This window comes from Ranitomeya variabilis, chromosome 3 (genome assembly GCF_051348905.1).
Source record: "Ranitomeya variabilis isolate aRanVar5 chromosome 3, aRanVar5.hap1, whole genome shotgun sequence".
Lineage (NCBI taxonomy): Eukaryota > Metazoa > Chordata > Amphibia > Anura > Dendrobatidae > Ranitomeya > Ranitomeya variabilis.
In genome coordinates, this window is record NC_135234.1 from 730750604 (window position 1) to 730756603 (window position 6000).

The following is a 6000-nucleotide window of genomic DNA, read 5'->3' on the forward strand; positions in this document are numbered from 1 at the left end:
TGACACATATATATATGTTTAGATTTACTTCAGTGCGAGATATGTGAAAAGCCGGTAATTCAATTGCCGGCTTTTCATTTCTCCTTCCCAAACCCGACAGGATATGAGACATGGTTTACATACAGTAAACCATCTCATATCCCTTTTTTTTTGCATATTCCACTCTACTAATGTTAGTAGTGTGTATGTGCAAAATTTGGGCGCTGTAGCTGCTAAAATAAAGGGTTAAATCACGGAAAAAATTGGCGTGGGCTCCCGCGCAATTTTCTCCGCCAGAGTGGTAAAGCCAGTGACTGAGGGCAGATATTAATAGCCAGGAAAGGGTCCATGGTTATTGGCCCCCCCTGGCTAAAAACATCTGCCCCCAGCCACCCCAGAAAAGGCACATCTGGAAGATGCGCCTATTCTGGCACTTGGCCTCTCTCTTCCCACTCCCGTGTAGCGGTGGGATATGGGGTAATGAAGGGTTAATGTCACCTTGCTATTGTAAGGTGACATTAAGCCAGGTTAATAATGGAGAGGCGTCAATTATGACACCTATCCATTATTAATCCAATAGTACTAAATGGTTAATAAAACACACATTATTACAAAGTCCTTTAATGAAATAAAGACACAGGGTGTTGTAATATTTTATTAGACTCTTAATCCACCTGAAGACCATCGTCCTGAAACAAAGTTAAAAAAACAAACAACCATATTCCATACCTTCCGTCGTTATGTCCCACGATGTAAATCCATCTGAAGGGGTTAAATCATTTTACAGCCAGGAGCTGTGCTAATGCACTCGCTCGTGCCTGTAAAACCCCGGGTACTGAATGGAGTGCAGGGTGACCTGTAGTTACCTTGAGTTGTGGTGAGGCGCCCTCTGCTGGATGTCCTCATATGAACTCGAGCGTGGGAACTTTTCCAAGGCTCCTGCAGTAGACTTTGACTTCAGCCGCTCCTCCGGACCCCGATTTTGGGCCAGGGAACAAAAGGTGGGGGTCCGATCAGTGACGCCTGCGCTGTGTAACTAGCAGGACCCTGGAGCGGCGCCTGTTAGGACCCCACCTGCCCACCCACCACGTGATCGTGGGGTCCGATGGTTTGCCATCATGGACGGAGCCGAATAAATGCCGCCATACTAGTGATCCCCCATATAGGAGAAGTGATCAGAGGGGACGAAAACACAGGAAAAAGTTATAGAAAGATTGGAAAAATATTAAACAAAAAACAAAACCGAAGATCCTAAAGCAAAAATAAAGAAATAAAAACTGTATCAAAATCTGGATCCATCCGTGTGTAATGATCTAATCTCGAGGTGACCATCATAAAAATTGTCGTTTTTCGGTCCCGGAAAAGAAAAAGTGAAAAAAAAAAAATGTTTCTTTTTCCTGACTGTAGATGGTATCTGCACTGAGCTGGACAATCCGGTCATTTCTCCGCACGTTGATGTCTGTAAAAACAGAACGCAAACATCAATGACAGAATCACATTATTTGCCCAAACGTGACATTTTTTTTGTTTTTTAGGATATTCTACTGTAACGTGAATGGGAGCAGTCACAAAAGTACCGGTCCTCCCCCAAAATAAACTGCTATACAGCGATGGGGACAGAACAATAGAAGTGTCAGGGCTCATGGGAAAAAGGTGAAGGGAAAACTAAAAATTGGCTGTGACGGAAAATGGGTTCCATCTGTTCCTGAGGCCTCTTTCACACTTCCAGATAATTCCGGTACCGGAGAAATCGGTACCGGAGTTATCCGTGTCCGTGTGTCCAAGTGGCACATCAGTGTGGCACACGTGCGGCATCCGTGTGCCGCCTGAGGACCACACGGACCGTGCAGGAGAGACAGCGCTACACTAAGCGCTGTCCCCCCCACTGTGGTGCTGAAGGCGGAATTCATCTTTTCTCCCCCAGCGTTCGTTGGAGAGAAGAGATGAAAGATCAAGTATTTGGGTTTTTTTGTGAAAAATAAAGTTTGCATGTGCCCCCCGCCTCCCCCCCAGTGCGCCGCCCGGCCCCTTGCAGAAGAAATATACTCACCTAGCTCCCGCGATGTCTCCTCTCTCCTCTCAGCGCTGGCAGCTTCTCCTGTGTGAGCGGTCACGTGGTGCCGCCCATTACAGTCAGTGAATATTCCCTGACTGTAATGAGCGGTCCCACGTGACTGCTCACACAGGAGAAGCTGCCAGCGCTGAGAGGAGAGAGGAGACATCGCGGGAGCTAGGTGAGTATATTTCTTCTGCAAGGGGCCGGGCGGCGCACTGGGGGGGAGGCAGGGGGCACATGCAAACTTTATTTTTCACAAAAAAACCCCAAATACTTGATCTTTCATCTCTTCTCTCCAACGAACGCTGGGGGAGAAGAGATGAATTCCGCCTTCAGCACCACACGCGGGGGGGACAGCGCTTAGTGTAGCGCTGTCTCTCCTGCGGGCGGTACGTGCACACGGAGGAGAGTGCACACTGTTCTCCGTGTGCACGTGTGCAGGACGTATTGCTGTACGTGCTGCTGGAGAAAAACGGACATGTCTCCGTGTTTTGCACACGGACACACGGTCCGTGAAAACACGGAGACATGTGCATAGACCCATTAATTTGAATGGGTCTACGTGTGTCAGTGTCTCCGGTACGTGAGAAAACTGTCACTACATGTACCGGAGACACTGACGTGTGAAAGAGGCCTAAAATTGAGTCTGCATTCTCAATTTTTACCACCAGGTGGCGGTGTTACTCTCTTACAGGTTTTCATTCATTTTAATACTAGCACTGACCAGCCCAAGTTACAACAGTAGATGGTGTCGTACCCAGCTCTCCCAGTATCCTGCATGGGCTCCTTCTCACATCCTGGTGATTTCTGTATAGGAAAAACCAGTACTGTGAGGTCCGTGGTCCATGTACGTGGGTCATCCGTTTGTCCGTGTTTCACATCCGTGTGTCGTCTATGTGACACGTACCGTCACATGGGGAAAGAAGTACAGTTCAGGCGCCGGCTGCTGACGGCAGCTCTCATCATTGTTGCCTGGTCTCCCTGAGATCAGCGTGACCAGGAGACGTGCTGTGTATATCTTGCGTAAAATTAAGAATTAAATACTAAAATGGCGTGGGGTCCCGTGTAATTTTCATAACCAGCAGAGGGAAAGCCCACAGCTCGGGGCTGATGTTACTAATGTGGGAAAAGGGACAATATCCGAAAAGGTTCCCAGACTATTAATAACAGCTCACAGCTGTCTGCTTAGCCTTTACTGGTGAATTTACAGTGACCCCAGAAAAAAAAGTTGTAGGATCCCCCTATAAATTCAAACCAGCAAAGGCTAAACAGCTGTGGGTTGAAATTAATAGCCTGGGAAGGGGCTATGAATATTGGCTCCCTCCTAGTCTACCAACATCAGCACTCAGCCACCCCAGAAATGGTGCATCCATAAGATGCGCCATATCTGGCACGTAGCCGAGCTCTTCCCACTTGCCCTGTGGCGGTGGCAAGTGAGGTAATATTTGTGAGGTTGATATCAGCTCGATTAGACGCCCCCATTACTAACCCCATAGTAAGTATTGAAACAAACACAGCAAGAATAACATCCTGTACTTGAAATAAAACAAAACATAAATATATTACACGTTTATCTAAAATAAAACCAAAGTTATACTCTCCTTTACACCTACCGTATTTTCCGGCGTATAAGACGACTGGGCGTATAAGACGACCCCCCAACTTTACCAGTTAAAATATAAAATCTTCTTAAAAGTCGGGGGTCTTCTTATACACCCTATGTCGTCTTATAGGGCCGGTGAATATGTGCCTTTTGGGGGGGGGGGGAGTGATCCTGATGCCGAGGGGGCGTCTCACAGGAAAGTGAGTATCCCCCATTACCTTATCGTAGCGGTGCAGCGTGGGGGTCTCAGTGCTGGGAGTGGCGGCGGCGGCTGCTGTGCTCTGGTGCGGCGGCTGCTGTGCTCTGGTGCGGCGGCTCCTCTTCTGTGTGGGGCCTCTGTGCTGTGAGGTGGCGGTGGCGGCGGCATATCTTTATCCAGTTGGGGCTCCTCCGGCATCTCCTTAGCCCTGGAGGCCCCGCCGCAACTCCATCGGTGCAATGCAGCGGCCATTTTCCCGGAGGCAGCTCAATAGGTGCGATGCGGTGGCCTCCGGGAAAATGGCCGCTGCTCAGATTCAGATCTCGTCCCGAAATCTCGGGACACGAGATCTGAATCTGAGCAGCGGCCATTTTCCCGGAGGCCACCACATTGCACCGATGGAGTTGCGGCGGGGCCTCCAGGGCTAAGGAGATGCCGGAGGAGCCCCAACTGGATAAAGATACGCCGCTGCCGCCGCCACCTCACAGCACAGAGGCCCCACACAGAAGAGGAGCCGCCGCACCAGAACAAAGCAGCCGCCGCCGCTCCCAGCACTGACACCCCCACGCTGCACCGCTAGGATAAGGTAATGGGGATTACTCACTTTCCTGTGAGACGCCCCCTCGTCATCAGGATCACTCCCCCTCCCCACCCACCATATACACCGGCGTACACGACGATTCCCGGCGTATAAGACGACCCCCGACTTTTAAGAAGATTTTCGGGGGTTAAAAAGTCGTCTTATACGCCGGAAAATACGGTAATTATTATTTATTTATATAGCACCATTAATTCCATGGTGCTGTACATGAGAAAGGGGTTACATACAGAGTTATAGATATCGTTTACAGTAAACAAGTTTACAGTGACAGACTGGTACAGAGGGGAGAGGACCCTGTCCTTGCGGACTTACATTCTATTCTATTATTCTATCACCTAATCCAGTGAAGCCCTTGTCCCCTGTAAAAAAAATAAAATAATAAACAACCCTATCCCTCACTTGTCCGACATGAAGATAATCCATACTGTCCAATGCTGTAATCCATCTCTGCCACATCTGATTTTCAAAATAAATGGTGCCATTATGCGTCACACGCAGAGCTCACGGCTCTGACTGTCCCCTCCACTATTGTTCTCTGCTGTCTTCCATCTCCCTCCCGCCAGGGCCTCTGTCCAGAGAGGGATCTGAAGGTGCAATATGGAGGATTCTCCCAACATCCCGTCTACAGCCTGAGGCACGTCCCAGGAAGAAAGTACGAGAAGCCCAGTCCTAATAACGGCACCACCGAGTGCAGCCGCCGCCCGCAGTAAAGGGACAGCGCTGTGATGGAGGAAATGGCAGTGATCATTGTATCAGGAAATGTTCCAACCCTTCTATCACCACATATAGGATCTCTGCTTCCTGTCAGCGAGAAGAAGCCACGTTATTTACATCCTGTATTATACCCCAGAGCTGCACTCACTATTCTGCTGGTGCAGTCACTGTGTACATACATTACATTACTGATCCTTACATCCTATATTATACTCCAGAGCTGCACTCACTATTCTGCTGGTGCAGTCACTGTGTACATACATTACATTACTGATCCTGAGTTACATCCTGTATTATACTCAAGAGCTGCACTCACTATTCTGCTGGTGCAGTGACTGTGTACAGACATTACATTACTGATCCTGAGTTACATCCTGTTTTATACTCCAGAGCTGCACTCACTATTCTGCTGGTGCAGTCACTGTGTACATACTGTACATTACATTACTGATCCTGAGTTACATCCTGTAGATCTTTTATTATAAAAATGAAAAACATAACAAAAATATCAGCCAGAAAATAATCAGTATACTGAACAGCGGTCCAGCCGCTCATTCTCTCCTCTCACACATATTATATATACAGAATAATAACTACTCTGACGTTCTGGTCCGGTCACCAAACAAAATAATAATAACAAATAAAATAAAGAATGGTAAACAACAACTATATACATAAACTTTATTTTATTTTATTTTTAATTTTAAAAAAAATGTCCTTTTTTTTCAGTTTTAAATAAAATAACCACACATTAAACAAATATATACAATATTAAGCTATCCTCCATTCCCAACCCCCCGCACTGACCTGAGAGCTGGTCCTGCATCTCATGCCTCAGTCCATGTCCA